This window comes from Punica granatum, chromosome 3 (genome assembly GCF_007655135.1).
Source record: "Punica granatum isolate Tunisia-2019 chromosome 3, ASM765513v2, whole genome shotgun sequence".
NCBI lineage: Eukaryota > Viridiplantae > Streptophyta > Magnoliopsida > Myrtales > Lythraceae > Punica > Punica granatum.
In genome coordinates this window covers 21022520-21043362 of record NC_045129.1, presented here as the reverse complement: position 1 = coordinate 21043362, position 20843 = coordinate 21022520, and positions in this window count along the sequence as shown.

The following is a 20843-nucleotide window of genomic DNA, read 5'->3' as shown; positions in this document are numbered from 1 at the left end:
CATAACTCTGTTGCGAGGAAATGCAACCCTATGGCTATATTACTGTTGTTTGGATTGGTTGCCCTATGAGTTGTGTGAAAGGATGATCTTGGTATTGGATGCTATATCACGGTGAAATATGTATATATATATATGTATGATTGATTGTCGTGAATTGTGATGTAACATATTAGCTCATTTTACCTTGGAATATAGTACTCACTGAGTTGCAGCTCACCCCCTGCATACATTTTTCCAGATGAGCTAGGAGCTAGACTAGCCGCACAGGAGGGCTTTGGATAACGGGGATCAGCGCAAAGGATTTTGGCAAGTAGGCCCACCCATAGTATAGGTAGTAAGTGTTCGTAAATGTTACAATCCTATTACGACCTGAAACTTTTGTTAGTTGGTTTAGTGGTATGGTTGTAGCTGAACACACTATGGAGAGCATATATGTACATTAGAATCCGTTAGACTCATTATATATTCATGTAGAGCATGCCGAGTTAGTTTAAAGGTTGGATGTGTTGTGGAAGTATGCTATATATATATATATGAAAGCTTTTCGTTCAGTCTGTGTTACAAGATGGTTGCAACTGAGTAATCTTTGAGAGTTTTTATGCATATATCTGAATTAGTTAGGTGGTTATGTGTTTATATAGAGCTTGCCGGGTTGGTTCAATGTGTTGGGAGTTAGGAAAACGGATTATACATATATGAGTTGCGTATATGATAATGGATATTAAGGAATAGAGGGAAAACTCTGCTATAAGTTTCGGGTCGTGACATTTTTGGTATCAGAGCCTAGGTTATAGGATTCTGTAGACGTAGTGCGCCTGATCCCCGTTCTTTTGATTAGTTGCGGCCCCAAGATGGGATATATCTTATCGTTGTGTTTGTTAAATGCTTGGTTAACTTGTGTTCTGTTTAGGAAAATTTGCAATGGGACCCAAACGTGCAAGGCGGGGTCGACCTAGATACCGTACAACCGAGAATTTAGCTGATATGAGTACACCTGAGCCGATGACAGAGGAGCAAGTGTCTCAAGCTCCTCAAGAAGCTGCTGCAGCTCCTAGGGATCAAGATCCACCAATCCACCAGACGTTAGCAGCCATGACTCGTCTAGTTGAGCAGCAAGCGCAGCTAATTGAGCAACAAACGGCCTTCTTCCAGAGGCAAGCAGCACAGCCGAGTGCATCTACATCTCACATGGAGCAACAATTGACGCCGTATGAAAGGTTTAGGAAATATGGTCCATCTAGTTTTTCGGGAAGTGCTGATCCTATAGAAGCGGAGAATTGGATAGCTGGAATGGAAAGAATTTTTGCAATCATGGAGGTTTCAGACAACCAACGCGTGGCACTTGCAACGTTTATGCTAGAAGGGGATGCTCAGTACTGGTGGGAGGCTACTCAGAGACGACTGGACCCGAACTCTTCACATGTTATCACTTGGGGTGAGTTTACGCAAGCATTTTATAACAAGTACTTTCCAGCCTCGTTTCGGCGCACCAAGGAGCGGGAATTTCTTAATTTGAAGCAAGGAGAGCTCAGCGTAGCTGAATATGAAGTAAAATTTACCAAGTTGTCACGTTTTGCCCCTACATTGGTAAGTGATGAAACTTCCAAATGCAGTAGGTTCTTGGATGGATTGAACCTCAATATTAGGTCGCGCGTTTCCGTTTTGGAGATCCCATTATTTGCAGACCTATATAATAAAGCCATTATCGCTGAGGAGGACTTACGAGAGGAAGTTCATCAGAGGGAGCAAAGTAGAACTCGGCCTAGTAGCTCACTTGTAGAGGGTTCCTTCCGACCCCCAAAAAGAGGCGGGTTCATTCAAGGCTTCAATAGAGGGAAATCAACTTATCAGCAATCTCCACAATGGTTTCATGAAGATAAGGGCATCAGAAGTCAGAGTGGTGCAAGTTATGGTGGAACTAATCTCCCGAGGCATCAAAATTGTCAGAATTGTGGTCGATTCCATTCCGGAGTTTGTCAAGTGCAGTCCGGGAGTTGTTTTCATTGTGGACGTCGTGATCACTTGAGAAATAATTGTCCGCAATTGAGGAGTGAGGGGGTTACATGTTTTAGATGTGGCATGAAGGAACATGTACTGAGGAATTGTAGGCAGCCTATAGTAGCAGCGTCTAGTAGTGCTAGTGTGGGCAATAGGCCATCGGCGATAAGAGGCCGTGGACAGATGAGTAGCAATAAGAGTGTTCAAGGCCGAGGGGGTGGATCGATGGTGAGCTCAGCAGGCCAGGCCAATAGACCAATGACGCAGGGTAGAGTATTCACCTTAACGAAGCGAGATGCGGATGCCACTCCGACTGTAGTGACGGGTACGTTAAATCTCTTTAATAAACCTGCTCATGTACTTATAGACCCAGGGTCCACTCATTCATATATCTCATTGTCATATGCCATGCATTCTAATAGACCACGAGAGTTATTAGATAGTCGTATGTCCATAGCTACACCGACCGGGGAAAGTGTGGAAGTTGGGGAAGTGTATCGCAGTTGTAGGCTACAGTTAGGGGATAAGGAAATGTTAGTAGATTTAATACCCTTAAGCATTTGGGATTTTGACGTTATCCTCGGGATGGATTGGCTTGCTTCTCATCATGCTTCGGTGGAGTGTTACAAGAAGGAGGTTATTTTTAGAATACCGAATGAGCCTGAATTTAAGCTTCATGGAGATCAGTTGGGTGCTCCATTCAATGTTATATCATTTCTCGAGGCGACGAAACTTTTGAAAAGGGGGTGTGAAGGATATTTGGCACATGTGGTTTCTACCGAGGTCAACTCACCAAAACTTAGTGAAATTTCAGTAGTTTGCGAGTTTCCAGAGATTTTTCCTGATGATTTACCTGGTCTTCCCCCTAATAGAGAGATTGAGTTTACTATCGAGCTAGAGCCCGGTACTGCGCCGATTTCCCGTGCACCGTATCGTATGGCCCCGTCAGAACTCAAGGAATTGAAAATTCAGCTGCAAGAATTATTAGAAAAGGGATTTATCAGGCCTAGTGTATCTCCTTGGGGTGCTCCCGTTTTGTTTGTGAAGAAGAAGGATGGCTCGCTCAGATTTTGCATAGATTATCGACAGTTGAATCGAGTTACGGTGCGCAATAAATATCCTTTACGTAAGATAGATGACTTATTTGACCAGCTCCGAGGTGCTACCGTCTTCTCGAAGATCGATCATAGATCGGGATACCACCAGTTGAAGATCAAGGACTCTGATGTGCCCAAGACTGCTTTTTCGCACACGGTATGGACATTATGAATTCCTTGTGATGCCTTTCGGGTTAACAAATGCTCCGGCAGCTTTTATGGATTTAATGAATAGAGTTTTCCAGCCATATCTTGATCAGTTTGTGGTGGTTTTCATCGATGATATATTGGTATACTCGAGGAACCGGAATGAGCATGAAGAACATCTTCGTGTAGTGTTGCAGATTTTGAGAGAAAGAAAACTTTATGCCAAGTTTAGCAAATGTGAGTTTTGGTTAGACCGAGTGGGATTCCTCGGGCATGTGATTTCAGGTGATGGCGTATCAGTGGATCCGACGAAGATTGAAGCTATCTTGAATTGGAATCGTCCTACAAGTGTAACAGAGGTGAGGAGTTTCCTAGGATTAGCTGGTTATTATCGAAGATTTGTGGAAGGATTCTCCCTTATTGCTGTTCCCATGACTCGGTTAACGCGGAAGAGCGTGAAGTTTGAATGGACAGATGAGTGCGAGCAAAGTTTCCAGGAGTTGAAGAAGAGATTGACCACTGCCCCAGTGCTTGTTATTCCGTCCACTGATGAGGGGTTTGTGATATATAGTGATGCATCCCATCAAGGCTTAGGCTGCGTATTAATGCAAAATGGCAGAGTGGTGGCTTATGCATCTCGGCAACTAAGGAATCATGAGAAGAATTACCCGACACGTGATCTTGAATTGGCAGCTGTGGTATTCGCTCTCAAACTTTGGAGACATTACCTATATGGAGCAAGATGTGAGATTTATACAGACCACAAGAGTTTGAAATATTTGTTCACTCAGAAAGAACTCAACTTGAGACAGAGGAGATGGATGGAATTAATCAAAGATTATGATTGCACGATCAACTATCATCCAGGAAAGGCAAATGTGGTGGCAGATGCACTGAGTCGGAAATCATTAGCAAGATTAGCAGGTATGTGGAGTGTTTACGACACACTTATTAATGAGTTGAGGTCATTAGAAGTTAAATTAGAGGCGACCAGTTCTGGAATATTGATGACTATTTATGATGTGAAGCCAGTGCTAGTTGATCGAATTCGGGAAGCGCAACAAGTAGATCCATTTTTAGTAGAGATGAAAAACAAGATTAAAGAAGGCAGAGTAAAGGAATGCAAGAAGTTTGAATTTCTTTTGAAAGAGGATGACACACTTATGTTTGGGAGTCGAATTTGTGTACCTGACGATGTTGAGTTGAAGAGAGAGATTCTTGCACAGGCTCATAGTTCACCATATGCAATGCACCCCGGAAGCACTAAGATGTATTATAATTTGAAGAGAAGTTATTGGTGGTATAACATGAAAAAGGAGATAGCTGAATATGTCGCTAAGTGTCTAGTATGTCAGCAGGTTAAGGCAGAACATCAGCACCCATCCGGGTTATTACAACCCCTTCCGGTACCTGAATGGAAATGGGAAAAGATCACCATGGACTTTGTCTCGGGACTTCCACGAACACGAAGAGGGCATGATTCTATATGGGTGATAGTTGATAGGCTGACTAAATCCGCTCACTTCCTACCAGCTAAAACGACATTTGGTGTAGATCAGTTGGCACAATTGTTCATTAAGGAGATTGCGAGGTTGCACGGTGTGCCGGCATCCATAGTATCAGACAGAGGTTCCTATTTTACTTCCAAGTACTGGAATAGTTTTGTTACGGCTCCAGGCACGAAATTGAATTTGACCACTGCTTTTCATCCCGAAACAGATGGGCAAAGCGAAAGGACCATTCAAACATTGGAGGATATGTTAAGAGCGTGTGTTATAGAATTTCAAGGCTGCTGGGATGACTACCTTCATTTGATGGAATTCGCGTATAATAACAGCTATCAATCTAGTATTGGAATGGCACCATATGAGTCGCTTTATGGTTGGGCTTGTCGAACACCATTGTGTTGGAACGAAGTTGGAGAGAGGCAATTAACTGGACCGGAAATAGTCGACCTAACAGCTGAAAAGGTCAAGATTATCAGAGAAAGATTAAAGACCGCTCTAGGGGCGACAAAAGAATTATGCTGATAAACGAAGAAAGGACCTCGAGTTTCAGCAAGGGGATCGAGTTTTCTTAAAGGTATCACCGTGGAAGGGTATTATGAGATTTGGCAAGAAAGGGAAGCTTAGTCCCAGATATATCGGGCCATACGAGGTTCTCGAGCGCATTGGGAAGGTGGCATATCGGTTGGCTCTTCCCCCTGATCTGTCCCGTATCCATAACGTGTTTCATGTGTCAATGTTGCGTAAGTATATACCGGACCCATCTCATGTTTTGAGTTATCAACCGGTGGAGTTAAATGAGGACTTAACATATGAGGAAGAGCCAGTGGAGATCTTAGATAGGAAAGAGCAGGTCCTTCGAACCAAGAGAATTCCATTAGTAAAGGTGTTTTGGAAGAGTCATTCGATAGAAGAAACCACTTGGAAACCCGAGGATTCTATGAGAGTCAACTATCCATACCTTTTCCCGATATCAGGTAAATAATTTCGGGGACGAAATTTTCATTAGTGGGGGAGATTGTGAGGCTAGTGTCCACCAAACATGCATATATGCTCATATTCATATCCATGTGCACATGCATGGTTACATAACATACATGTATATAATATATCATTATTTTTTTGGCTGGATCTTTAAATGTATATAATATACCACAACTTGTGGCTGGATCATTATCTATATGAAAGAAAAAAAAAATAATAATAATAAAAAACGAAAAAGTGAGAAATCAAATAGAGATGAGTGTAGAATGGGCCAAGTGGCCTCCTCTTCAGCAGCCCTTTCCTTCCCACCGCCTTTGACCATCTTTGACCACCTTCTTTTTCTTCTTTTCATCATTATTTAAGCCATACCCTCCCTTGCTCTATCCCTAGCTGAAAGAAAACGAAAATGAACCAGAAGAGAGAGAGAGAGAGAGAGAGAACTGGCTGAGTCGAGAAAATTCTTGGAGAAGAAGAAGAGGAAGAAGACTAAGTTAGAGTATTGATTAGTAAGTTGATTATCTATGATTTAAACATTTATATTTACTATGTTGTACATAGTTTGTGGCTCTTCTTGCATCCTTCTTGTCTGATCAAGTTTCAAAAGATTAGTTTATAGTGATTTTTGTTAGTTCTCCTAGCTAATATAAATTGAGTTGGATATATATTTGGAGTTTGTTTTATGTTGTGTTAGGATGAGTTTGGTCACCAATTGAAGCTGAATAATTTGGTTGTAAGGCAGGGGACAAATTTCTTAGTTGAGTTAGGAGGTTTTTAACACACATAGCTATGCCCTTCTGAAAATATATATATATATATATATATATATAGATGTAGACAAGTGTGTGTACATATGTATATATATGCATATATTTTGCTCTTTGAGCTGATTATGGATTAGAGAAGGGATCTGATTTGAAATTTATCATGCATTATAATGATATCATGTGATGGGTTGATTGACCAAGCTCTTGTTTATTTGTATTTTGGAACTAAAGAAGTACTTAGAATTCCTTGTACTCCTTACTTGAATTTGGCTGATCGAATTGGCCCTCCGTATAATATAATTACTATTCTAAACTGATATGATTTGAGTTATGTATAGCATATCATTGGAATCGTTATGTCATTGGTTATATTTTAGTTATATTAATCAAATAATACGGGAGTTAAAACTGATACCTATATGTACTCTTATTTAGCATATTATCTAACCTTTGTGCTTGAACTGAATAGGGGCTGGGGAGACTGAGGTTATACCTCTGGAAGGCTCAACTCATTAAGTGGTCGTTTCAGGGGTGTTAGTGAGCACTTTCTTCCATCGTAAAATGATAATAAATATATATATATATATATGCATGGTTATAGAAGTGATGGTGGCTGAATGATTGCGGAACATAGTTGATGTGTATGCTTAGTATGCTTGTAATGGTTGGACTATAGCCATGGGATCGCTGGACCCGGCGGATTATAAAAGGGGCCTGATCGGCCGCCGAACCCGGCGAAATATAAATAGGGACTTGATCGGCCGTGTCACGACCCGAAACTTATAGCAGAGTTTCCCCTCTATTCCTTAGTATCCATTGTCATATGCGCAACTCATATGTGTATAATCTGTTTTCTTAACTCCCAACACATTGAACCAACCCAGCAAGCTCTATATAAACATATAACCACCTAACCAATTCAGATATATGCATAAAACTCTCAAAGATTACTCAGTTGCAACCATCTTGTAACATAGACTGAACGAAAAGCTTTCATATATATATATAGCATACTTCTACAACACATCCAACCTTTAAACTAACTCGGCATGCTCTACATGAATATATAATGAGTCTAACGGATTCTAATGTACATATATGCTCTCCATAGTGTGTTCAGCTACAACCATACCACTAAACCAACTAACAAAAGTTTCAGGTCGTAACAGGATTGTAACATTTACGAACACTTACTACCTATACTATGGGTGGGCCTACTTGCCAAAATCCTTTGCGCGGATCCCCGTTATCCAAAGCCCTCCTGTGCGGCTAGTCTAGCTCCTAGCTCATCTGGAAAAATGTATGCAGGGGGTGAGCTGCAACTCAGTGAGTACTATATTCCAAGGTAAAATGAGCTAATATGTTACATCACAATTCACGACAATCAATCATACACACACACATATATATATATATATATATTTCACCGTGATATAGCATCCAATACCAAGATCATCCTTTCACACAACTCATAGGGCAACCAATCCAAACAACAGTAATATAGCCATAGGGTTGCATTTCCTCGCAACAGAGTTATGACGGTACCGTGACCCCGCACACCTCATTCATATCATCCTCAACTCCCAATATCCATGTCTCATGAGCGGGGGCCGCCCATTAACCTCTGGCGGTAAGAGTTGACCTTCATTTATATTCCGCCGGTCCAGCGGCCGATCATGCCCCTACTTATATTCCGCCGGGTCCAGCTGCCGATCAGGCCCCTATTTGTATTCCGCCGGGTCCAGCGGCCGATCAAGTCCTTATTTATATTCCGCCGGGTTCGGCGGCCGATCAGGCCCCTTTTATAATCCGCCGGGTCCAGCGATCCCATGGCTATAGTCCAACCATCACAAGTATACTAAGCATACACATCAACTATGTTCCGCAATCATTCAGCCACCATCACTTCTATAACCATACATATATATATATATATATTTATTATCATTTTACGATGGAAGAAAGTGCTCACTAACACCCCTGAAACGACCACTTAATGAGTTGAGCCTTCCAGAGGTATAACCTCAGTCTCCCCAGCCCCTATTCAGTTCAAGCACAAAGGTTAGATAATATGCTAAATAAGAGTACATATAGGTATCAGTTTTAACTCCCGTATTATTTGATTAATATAACTAAAATATAACCAATGACATAACGATTCCAATGATATGCTATGCATAACTCAAATCATATCAGTTTAGAATAGTAATTATATTATACGGAGGGCCAATTCGATCAGCCAAATTCAAGTAAGGAGTACAAGGAATTCTAAGTACTTCTTTAGTTCCAAAATACAAATAAACAAGAGCTTGGTCAATCAACCCATCACATGATATCATTATAATGCATGATAAATTTCAAATCAGATCCCTTCTCTAATCCATAATCAGCTCAAAGAGCAAAATATATGCATATATATACATATGTACACACACTTGTCTACATCTATATATATATATATATATATATATTTTCAGAAGGGCATAGCTATGTGTGTTAAAAACCTCCTAACTCAACTAAGAAATTTGTCCCCTGCCTTACAACCGAATTATTCAGCTTCAATTGGTGACCAAACTCATCCTAACACAACATAAAACAAACTCCAAATATATATCCAACTCAATTTATATTAGCTAGGAGAACTAACAAAAATCACCATAAACTAATCTTTTGAAACTTGATCAGACAAGAAGGATGTAAGAAGAGCCACAAACCATGTACAACATAGTAAATATGAATGTTTAAATCATAGATAATCAACTTACTAATCAATACTCTAACTTAGTCTTCTTCCTCTTCTTCTTCTCCAAGAATTTTCTCGACTCAGCCAGTTCTCTCTCTCTCTCTCTCTCTCTCTCTCTCTCTCTTCTGGTTCATTTTCGTTTCCTTTCAGCTAGGGATAGAGCAAGGGAGGGTATGGCTTAAATAAGGATGAAAAGAAGAAAAAGAAGGTGGTCAAAGATGGTCAAAGGCGGTGGGAAGGAAAGGGCTGCTGAAGAGGAGGCCACTTGGCCCATTCTACACTCATCTCTATCTGATTTCTCACTTTTTCGTTTTTTATTATTATTATTATTTTCTTTCATATAGATAATGATCCAGCCACAAGTTGTGGTATATTATATACATTTAAAGATCCAGCCAAAAAAATAATGGTATATTATATACATGTATGTTATGTAACCATGCATGTGCACATGGATATGAATATGAGCATATATGCATGTTTAGTGGACACTAGCCTCACAATCTCCCCCACTAATGAAAATTTCGTCCCCGAAATTATTTACCTGATATCGGGAAAAGGTATGGATAGTTGACTCTCATAGAATCCTCGGGTTCCCAAGTAGCTTCTTCTATCAAATGACTCTTCCACAACACCTTTACTAATGGAATTCTCTTGGTTCGAAGGACCTGCTCTTTCCTATCTAAGATCTCTACTGGCTCTTCCTCATATGTTAAGTCCTCATTTAACTCCACCGGTTGATAACTCAAAACATTAGATGGGTCCGGTATATACTTACGCAACATTGACACATGAAACACGTTATGGATACGGGACAGTTCAGGGGGTAGAGCCAACCGATATGCCACCTTCCCAATGCGCTCCAAAATCTCGTATGGCCCGATATATCTGGGACTAAGCTTTCCTTTCTTGCCAAATCTCATAATACCCTTCCACGGTGATACCTTTAAGAAAACTCGATCCCCTTGCTGAAACTCGAGGTCCTTTCTTCGTTTATCAGCATAATTCTTTTGTCGCCCTTGAGCGGTCTTTAATCTCTCTCTGATAATCTTGACCTTTTCAGCTGTTAGGTCGACTATTTCCGGTCCAGTTAATTGCCTCTCTCCAACTTCGTTCCAACACAATGGTGTTCGACAAGCCCGACCATAAAGCGACTCATATGGTGCCATTCCAATACTAGATTGATAGCTGTTATTATACGCGAATTCCATCAAAGGAAGGTAGTCATCCCAGCATCCTTGAAATTCTATAACACACGCTCTTAACATATCCTCCAATGTTTGAATGGTCCTTTCGCTTTGCCCGTCTGATTCGGGATGAAAGCAGTGGTCAAATTCAACTTCGTGCCTAGAGCCGTAACAAAACTATTCCAGTACTTGGAAGTAAAATAGGAACCTCTGTCTGATACTATGGATGCCGGCACACCGTGCAACCTCACAATCTCCTTAATGAACAATTGTGCCAACTGATCTGCACCAAATGTCGTTTTAGCTGGTAGGAAGTGAGCGGATTTAGTCAGCCTATCAACTATCACCCATATAGAATCATGCCCTCTTCGTGTTCGTGGAAGTCCCGAGACAAAATCCATGGTGATCTTTTCCCATTTCCATTCAGGTACCGGAAGGGGTTGTAATAACCCGGATGGGTGCTGATGTTCTGCCTTAACCTGCTGACATACTAGACACTTAGCGACATATTCAGCTATCTCCTTTTTCATGTTATACCACCAATAACTTCTCTTCAAATTATAATACATCTTAGTGCTTCCGGGGTGCATTGCATATGGTGAGCTATGAGCCTGTGCAAGAATCTCTCTCTTCAACTCAACATCGTCAGGTACACAAATTCGACTCCCAAACATAAGTGTGTCATCCTCTTTCAAAAGAAATTCAAACTTCTTGCCTTCCTTTACTCTGCCTTCCTTAATCTTGTTTTTCATCTCTACTAAAAATGGATCTACTTGTTGCGCTTCCCGAATTCGATCAACTAGCACTGGCTTCACATCATAAATAGCCATCAATGTTCCAGAACTGGTCGCCTCTAATTTAACTTCTAATGACCTCAACTCATTAATAAGTGTGTCGTAAACACTCCACATACCTGCTAATCTTGCTGATGATTTCCGACTCAGTGCATCTGCCACCACATTTGCCTTTCCTGGATGATAGTTGATCGTGCAATCATAATCTTTGATTAGTTCCATCCATCTCCTCTGTCTCAAGTTGAGTTCTTTCTGAGTGAACAAATATTTCAAACTCTTGTGGTCTGTATAAATCTCACATCTTGCTCCATACAGGTAATGTCTCCAAAGTTTGAGAGCGAATACCACAGCTGCCAATTCAAGATCATGTGTCGGGTAATTCTTCTCATGATTCCTTAGTTGCCGAGATGCATAAGCCACCACTCTGCCATTTTGCATTAATACGCCGCCTAAGCCTTGATGGGATGCATCACTATATATCACAAACCCCTCATCAGTGGACGGAATAACAAGCACTGGGGCAGTGGTCAATCTCTTCTTCAACTCCTGGAAACTTTGCTCGCACTCATCTGTCCATTCAAACTTCACGCTCTTCCGCGTTAACCGAGTCATGGGAGCAGCAATAAGGGAGAATCCTTCCACAAATCTTCGATAATAACCAGCTAATCCTAGGAAACTCCTCACCTCTGTTACACTTGTAGGACGATTCCAATTCAAGATAGCTTCAATCTTCGTCGGATCCACTGATACGCCATCACCTGAAATCACATGCCCAAGGAATCCCACTCGGTCTAACCAAAACTCACATTTGCTAAACTTGGCATAAAGTTTTCTTTCTCTCAAAATCTGCAACACTACACGAAGATGTTCTTCATGCTCATTCCGGTTCCTCGAGTAGACCAATATATCATCGATGAAAACCACCACAAACTGATCAAGATATGGCTAGAAAACTCTATTCATTAAATCCATAAAAGCTGCCGGAGCATTTGTTAACCCGAAAGGCATCACAAGGAATTCGTAATGTCCATACCGTGTGCGAAAAAGCAGTCTTGGGCACATCAGAGTCCTTGATCTTCAACTGGTGGTATCCCGATCTATGATCAATCTTCGAGAAGACAGTAGCACCTCGGAGCTAGTCAAATAAGTCATCTATCCTAGGTAAAGGATATTTATTGCGCACCGTAACTCAATTCAACTGTCGATAATCTATGCAAAATCTGAGCGAGCCATCCTTCTTCTTCACAAACAAAACGGGAGCACCCCAAGGAGATACACTAGGCCTGATAAATCCCTTTTCTAATAATTCTTGCAGCTGAATTTTCAATTCCTTGAGTTCTGACGGGGCCATACAATACGGTGCACGGGAAATCGGCGCAGTACCGGGCTCTAGCTCGATAGTAAACTCAATCTCTCTATTAGGGGGAAGACCAGGTAAATCATCAAGAAAAATCTCTGGAAACTCGCAAACTACTGAAATTTCACTAAGTTTTGGTGAGTTGACCTCGGTAGCAACCACATGTGCCAAATATCCTTCACACCCCCTTTTCAAAAGTTTCGTCGCCTCGAGAAATGATATAACATTGAATGGAGCACCCAACTGATCTCCATGAAGCTTAAATTCAGGCTCATTCGGTATTCTAAAAATAACCTCCTTCTTGTAACACTCCACCGAAGCATGATGAGAAGCAAGCCAATCCATCCCGAGGATAACGTCAAAATCCCAAATGCTTAAGGGTATTAAATCTACTAACATTTCCTTATCCCTTAACTGTAGCCTACAACTGCGATACACTTCCCCGACTACCACACTTTCCCCGGTCGGTGTAGCTATGGACATACGACTATCTAATAACTCTCGTGGTCTATTAGAATGCATGGCATATGACAATGAGATATATGAATGAGTGGACCCTGGGTCTATAAGTACATGAGCAGGTTTATTAAAGAGATTTAACGTACCCGTCACTATAGTCGGAGTGGCATCCGCATCTCGTTTCGTTAAGGTGAATACTCTACCCTGCGTCATTGGTCTATTGGCCTGGCCTGCTGAGCTCACCATCAATCCACCCCCTTGGCCTTGAACACTCTTATTGCTACTTATTTGTCCACGGCCTGCTGAGCTCACTCTTATGGACATACGACTATCTAATAACTCTCGTGGTCTATTAGAATGCATGGCATATGACAATGAGATATATGAATGAGTGGACCCTGGGTCTATAAGTACATAAGCAGGTTTATTAAAGAGATTTAACGTACCCGTCACTATAGTCGGAGTGGCATCCGCATCTCGTTTCGTTAAGGTGAATACTCTACCCTGCGTCATTGGTCTATTGGCCTGGCCTGCTGAGCTCACCATCGATCCACCCCCTCGGCCTTGAACACTCTTATTGCTACTTATTTGTCCACGGCCTCTTATCGCCGATGGCCTATTGCCCACACTAGCACTACTAGACGCTGCTACTATAGGCTGCCTACAATTCCTCAGTACATGTCCCTTCATGCCACATCTAAAACATGTAACCCCCTCATTCCTCAATTGCGGACAATTATTTCTCAAGTGATCACGACGTCCACAATGAAAACAACTCCCGGACTGCACTTGACAAACTCCGGAATGGAATCGACCACAATTCTGACAATTTTGATGCCTCGGGAGATTAGTTCCACCATAACTTGCACCACTCTGACTTATGATGCCCTTATCTTCATGAAACCATTGTGGAGATTGCTGATAAGTTGATTTCCCTCTATTGAAGCCTTGAATGAACCCGCCTCTTTTTGGGGGTCGGAAGGAACCCTCTACAAGTGAGCTACTAGGCCGAGTTCTACTTTGCTCCCTCTGATGAACTTCCTCTCGTAAGTCCTCCTCAGCGATAATGGCTTTATTATATAGGTCTGCAAATAATGGGATCTCCAAAACGGAAACGCGCTACCTAATATTGAGGTTCAATCCATCCAAGAACCTACTGCATTTGGAAGTTTCATCACTTACCAATGTAGGGGCAAAACGTGACAACTTGGTAAATTTTACTTCATATTCAGCTACGCTGAGCTCTCCTTGCTTCAAATTAAGAAATTCCCGCTCCTTGGTGCGCCGAAACGAGGCTGGAAAGTACTTGTTATAAAATGCTTGCGTAAACTAACCCGAAGTGATAACATGTGAAGAGTTCGGGTCCAGTCATCTCTGAGTAGCCTCCCACCAGTACTGAGCATCCCCTTCTAGCATAAATGTTGCAAGTGCCACACGTTGGGTGTCTGAAACCTCTTTCGGTACTCTGGTTTGCTAGGCTTGCATTTTTGTTTTATTTACCGCATGAATTAGGCTGCACTCGGCTCACACGTTTTGACACCGTAACTTCGATGAGTTAAACGATGTCGGTGGAGAAGCTGAAAGAGAAGTAAACCCGTGTGTCGGGGAATTGGTTCACAATCTTGCGTTACAGTTCATCGAACCATGGAGGTTGAATCCCTGCGTGAACCAGAACCGCGAGTTCTTGGATTTACTTGTATCTGGGCAAGCATTAGACCGATTCGTTTAATTCGACTCTCGGACCGTTCGCTCACCGACTGAAATTCTTACAGAATAAATGTACAAAATAAAATCCTTACAATGCTCTCGAAAACAATAAATACAAATTACAAATGGCCGAATTCCAGTCGACTCGCGTTCGGTTATTATTCCACTCTAACTCACCGCGAGTTTAGGGAAAAAGACCGAAGAACTGAAATTCAATGGACGCTCTCACTGATTAGGGCGTTGGACCCTGTGAGTGTTGATTAGGGCGTTGAACCCTGTGCTCGATGATTAGGGTGTTGAACCCTAATATTATTCGGCCTAGGGATCAAGCTCGACCCGTATGGCAAACAAGTGCGGAAAGATAACACGCAACATGTTAATAACAAACAAGGTGTTTTGTATTTACCGAATGTACGTGGATTAACAAGTTTATTAATCCAAAAGTGTTTTTGCAAGCAAATGCCATATGCTAAGCAATCAAACACGTGCCAATGTTTTAGTATTCTGCTTTTGTTGGAAATTTGGAAAAGAGAATCGAATATCATGTGTGTAGATTGCTTTTATAGTGATTCGGTGTTGTGACACTGAATTACCACTGAATTGATCCAAACTTGTATTTTGACTCTAGATTTGGAACCTAGAGTTCCGCCTAACCATTTTCTAGGATTTGGTTAAGTTGAGTGAAATGATTAGTCCGATAACTGTATTTTGATACAGAATACCCAACTGACATCTTAAACTGCGCTAGGATGTCGGCGAATCACGAAATGATGTTCTTGCCCTTGATTTGAAAATTTGTTTTCAGAAAAGGAGAACAACACAATAAGGATTTGAAAGTATGAGGGTTTTGAAAAGGGCATTAACACCGTTTTGTAATTCGTCGACGCGAGTTACAAATTAATGTCCAATTCGTGCAAAGTTATTTAAATGGAATGAATTAACCGTGTGAACGTCCCGATTAACCCGTTCGTGGAATTAATGCTTAAGGTTATTGCCGAATACTTTAATTGTGAAAACGATTCGTGATTCGGCGACAAACACGAATCCGTAAGGATCGAGGATATTTGGTCCAATGACCGAAACTACCCTCGTAACCGAATGGACCCGAATGAGTCAACGATACCCGAATCCATGCATGTTTTGTTTTGAAAAGACATGTAATCGATGTTTTAACATGGGAATCGTGGAAATATCGAAATTACACTTTCGTACAATCCGAGAAATGAATTAAACTCGAAATAAGGAAATCATTCTTGATCCAAAAAGGGCCAAGAAGCCCTCGGCTTCACCTTGTCAAAGATGGCCGAATACGCTCATGGCTCGATTCAAATCACAAAGAATTTCCTTGTCTTGGTTTAATCATTTTTCGCATGCTCAAACATCAAACATCATGAATAACACGTTTTGACAAAAGCCGGTATTACCATGATTTGATTAACTCATTTAAACATGCAAACATTCACAAACATGTTATTTAAGGAATCGATAAAATAATACCGGCTTCATGCATGCAAGAACAACAAAATAAACTCGGAAAATAACTTGGATCGGGCTAAGGAGACCAATCTTAACCCGAAAAGAGCAACTCAAGTCTCGGCCATCCCATTTAGAGACTTGGCCGTGAGCTCACTTGCCATTTCCGGGTCGAGATGGTCTTCCAAACAACAATCCAAACCTTTTTCCGACATGCTAGCAAGTTATAAGGTAATACACATGCATAATATAACATAAAATTGCATAAAAGTTAAGTCTTGCAAGTTAAGTATGCATAAAATACCATAGTACTCCATAGCCATGCAAAAATATAAAAAGCCCTAACTCCTCTAAGTCAAGAGTGATTTACCTAGCCTCGGGATACGAGGAAAGAGTCGGGGAAGTGTTCGAGAGTCGGGTGACTCGGTTGAACGCTTGGAAGGATGCTCGGGTGCAAAGGATGCACGTTCGGGGAGCTAGGTGCACGGGGAATGCGGCTGGAATGCACGGGAGGCGCGCGGCGTGCGCGGGCGTGCGCGCGGGCACATGGGCGGGCGCGGGCGTGCGCGCGGGCGTGCGCGCGGCTGGCGCTGGCGGGTCACTATTCACCCGAGAGTAGCGATTTCACCCGAAATGCACTATTTGACCTAAAACAATAATTTAAAGACTTCAAATGGAAAAACCAATTTCACCAATGAACTCCATGGGTCCAAAATGAGTGGGATATGAAGTTTGAGAAATTTTGAGCTTAAGTCGGGATGATGAACATCGGCTTCCGACTTAAGAACTCAAGGCTCTCTTTTGATCTTTTAGGTTTTCTTTTCTCTTCCTTCTAAGGGCTGAAGTTTTCTGGTTCTTGAGTGTTCTTGGCTATGGAGTTTGAGAGGATTTCTTGAAAGAGAAAGGTTGGAGAGAGTGTGTAAGAGGAGAAGTCATTATCTTAATCACTTTTGGGCCATTTATAGGCAAAGCTAATGACACAATTAGCAAAAGTAAGTGCTCTTAACCCCCATGCTTAGAAAATATCAAGCCTCATCCTCTTCCATTGCATTAATGAAGAAGAGATAAGACATTGATGAGCATTGATGAGCATTGATGGAGGCTTGAGTGTTGTCTTCAAACTCTTGGATATTTTCAAGCAAGAGTGCAAGTTGGCTTCTTGCATTGAAGAAGAAGAAGAAGCTTCTAGAGTAAAGGGTGACTCATCTTGAATAGCCCGTGGGTCCCACGACCGAAGAGGAGAAACCGGGAAAAAGCTCGGGTCTCGATTGATCGCGCATTCGAAGTTCGTGGTTTGAATTGAACGTCGAATTATCGATATACGCGAGGAAATGGATTTAATGAGTCCGAGATTGGCATTTTCCGTGAGAAATTGCCAAATGTCTGTATGAGGCTTGGAAGCCGGTTTTGCTCCTTTTATGCATTCAGAGCGAGGTTACTCACTTCTGACAGCATATCTTGTATCTACATCCCACGTCGGTCATTTTGACATAAATTGTCAAATTACGTGGGCCCTTGTCCCTTAAGCCGGTAAATACAAATATGGAGCCGGAGATGTCCTAGGAGGCCGAAACTGGATTTCTCAGATTGCTTTCTGAGTTTCTTGGGCGATCCGGAGATTACTGCGATCTTTGTTTGCTGAGATTGGGCCTCTAAGGATATGAAAAGTGCATCTGAGACCCTTAAAGCACTGCTCGAGGGGTCTAGATGAGTTGTGTGATTCATTCCGACAATTCCACATTGAGCCTTGAGAAGGATAGCATTGTGTAAGGTAAGCATCCGGCGTCAAGTTTCCCCAAAGAGGACCTCCGGATATGGATTTTCACTGAAAATGGCCTTTTGTGCCCCTCGGAGGTTACTCGGGAAACCGTGAAGGGTTTTGTTGTCTGTTTTGCCCAATTACGAATGTCCGCTGGAGTTTTCAGGGCAATGTAGTGTGAACTTCGTTTGCCGTAATTCCATCAGACCAGTCTCCGGTTACGCTCTTGCGAAGAAGGGTATGCCCGTTTTGTCATTCGGAAGTCATTCAGAGTGTCTGTATGGCTTCTAAAAGACAATATGAAGCATTGCTCGTGCTCTGTATGATTGAGGGGCATGGCCGCATCTGATATTTGGAATTAACTTTTCTTCGAGAAACCGGCATTTTTGGACTTCCACTGAAAAGTTGTCTGTATACAGAAAGTTGTTATGTATAGAGCAGATGATTTGCAAAATGCCTTTGGGAACACTTTTCATCTGTTTGGCATTGGAGTGGATTTTTGGGGTCCAATATTGGCTGTCTTCCGATGATCGAGCGAACTATCGGAAAATAGAACTGTCCGTGTGATATTGCTGAGCTCTCTAGTCACTCTATTACCCTTTGGTGACCCCTGGAGTCCTTCTGTCTTATGCATGTTGTCAGCACCCCATTTTGGCCCACCGGCTTCCCGCACAAGGATTCCCAACTGAAGCTCGGGACACTATTCATCGCCCGGCAATCGGAGGCAAATAGGCGGGCACGGGGTCATGAACAATAAAGAAAAACACGGTCCACTGAGAAAGGCGGAAGAAAGCAGTCAGAAGAACAGACGAACGAGGAATCCCGAAAACAACGGAGCTGGCACTGTGGCACTATTCATCACTGAGTCACCGAAGCACCGAAAGGTGCCCAATATGGGGCTCCAAAAATCCCTCCCAGTGCCAAAATGACCAATGACACGTCCGGGCGCATTTCCGGGACATCTTGCTTAAGCCGGGACACCCCGATCCCCCACGGACGCCTTTTCTGACAAAGCTCCCGGGGTTCGCTCCACTGACAAGCAAACGGCCCCTCAAAACGGGTCTACAGGCGCCCAGGGACCACCAGGGCTGGGGAACAAGTTTCAGACAACCTTCCGGAACTCGGCTCGATCTCCCGAAGTACGCTTCAGTGATCACGAACGCCTCCCGGTGAATCTTCGGGTATTTCCACGGAAAGCAGAGACCACAACGATCTCTGAGTACCTCACGATAACCTCCAAGCACCTCAAGGCATTCGGGGCACATTGAGAGAATCCCGGTCAAAGTCCCTAGGTCTTCCCGGGCCAACGGTCCCCGACCGAGGACGACGAGCCAACAATCACCCGCGGGGCAAAAGGGTCGCCGAAACGAATGCAAGAATGCACAAAGATCATCGGGGATCAAGGGACGCTAAACTCCACTCCAAACGTCCGAACAGGGCAAAACCGACTCCCGAGGTGCCGAATCGCCCGAACGTCCGTTCACGCGACGCATGGCGATATTAGATTCATCCAAATCTTCGTCTTTCAAGCTTTCCAAATCTTCAAATTAATCGGACATCGGAGGTCGGACGCGAGCTCAATCAAGTCTCAAGCGTTTGCCGGCTTTTCTCCTAATCAGATGGGACCTACAGCCTAGCCAAGCCAAGCCATTGAGCCGCGGCTCAACCCCAAGCCACGGCTCAACCCTCGGCTCGACATGACAGCCCCCAAGCCGCGGCTAATTCCCTCACCGGCGGCTCACCCGTCGGCTCCAAGCCTCCCCATCCACAAATTTGAATTTTCCCTCACATCTTTCACTTCCTATCACATCCTTACACATCCATCACCTATCCATCACTTCCCTCTTGCTTCCCGTACACTCCACATGACTATTTCCCCATCCTAATCCCCTCCAAATTTCGGCAGCCCTAGTTTAGGCATCAAAACCGCAATTAACTTCCTCTAATCGAGCCATTAGCCATCCCTATAAGTCCCCTTCCATCATTAACTTTAATCACTTCTTCATTCTCCTTCTCTCTCAAGCCAATCTCCCTCTAAAATCCTCTCAACTTTCAGCCCACTCCCACAGCTCGTACCACTCCTTGCCAAGGCCGAAACCGGCCAAAAGCGTCGAAAAACCACCCGGTATTCCGGTAACCACCCGACCCGACTTAAACCAAAAATCACCAAACTCCCTAGCCTACCTATTTTTCATCCCCTAAGTCCGTTTCCGGGCTTAGATTTTCCATATGAGGTCCCTAACATCACTTTCCAGCCAAAGTTGTAATCGGGTCCCGAGTCTCCAAGCCGCGTGCAACCGAGCTCCTCGACGTGCCATTTTCTCCCGCGACTTCGGAGAGTCGTGCCATCACATTCAAAGGGTTCCTCACGACCCTCACCCTCTCTCGTGAAGAGGTGGTAACGATCCGAGGGCCGATCCACCGTGCACAACCTCCGTTTCATTGTTTTTCACTTACCGGGTTTTCCGTGTTCATACCCGAACTTCTCTCACGTTTTTCGAGCTTGTCTAGGGCTCGGCACGCTCGGGTCTGCCCGTGCTCGTCTAGATCTACCTCTTAGGAGTCCAACGAGCCCGACCTTACACCGTGCCGTGCCCGGAGCTCGCGTGCCAAGCCGTTCTCCCGAGACTAGCCGCGGCTGTTTTCTCTCGGATTGCTCACTTCCGCGACTTCAAGCCGAGTCTTGCGACTCCCACGGCCACTTCTCCGACTCCTTCCTCGTGTTCCGAGGCTAGGTAAGACTCCTCTATGACTTAGAGAAGCTAGGTTCTTCGATATTTGTTTGATATGGGGTGTTAGGGGCTCATTTCGCATGATTTTCCTTAGACCCCGGGTTTGGCCCTTGAGCAATCTCGTGAACCATCCGAGT